Raw genomic sequence first — 414 nt, forward strand, 5'->3', positions numbered from 1 at the left:
TTACTAATAACATTAACATACTTTTAAACCCATTAAATTACATTACATAATACGAAAAAATTTTACAAAAACTTTTATTTTTAAAAACTTAAAATACAAAAATTTAACCCATTAAAAACCCATTTTTTAAAACTACAAATTCATACATAACATTTTAAAAACCCCAACAAAACATACTTTTAAAGAACATACATTACATACATTTTTGGGGCCCCGGGGGGGACAGACAAACGGGGGAACATTTTTAATAAAATTAAAAACATTTACAACATACTTAACTTTTTACATACCTTTAATTTTACATACCTTAGAGGGGGAGGAAAATGGGTTTTAAAAGATACTTAAACCTTTTTCCATACATTCATTTAATACCCAATTTTTTTGTGTTTTTATAAAAAAAAGCTTTAAAAAAAA

The 414-nt window shown here is 24.2% G+C and overlaps 1 protein-coding gene across 1 annotated transcript in view; it reads right to left on the reverse strand.

Annotated features, from left to right (window-relative positions):
* The window catches only part of LOC119582372 (organic cation transporter protein-like), a gene marked incomplete at its 5' end in the record, with an annotated part of 41,030 nt that overhangs the window by 677 nt on the left and 39,939 nt on the right, over positions 1–414 (reverse strand).

Source organism: Penaeus monodon, chromosome 15 (assembly GCF_015228065.2).
Source record: "Penaeus monodon isolate SGIC_2016 chromosome 15, NSTDA_Pmon_1, whole genome shotgun sequence".
NCBI classification, from domain to species: domain Eukaryota; kingdom Metazoa; phylum Arthropoda; class Malacostraca; order Decapoda; family Penaeidae; genus Penaeus; species Penaeus monodon.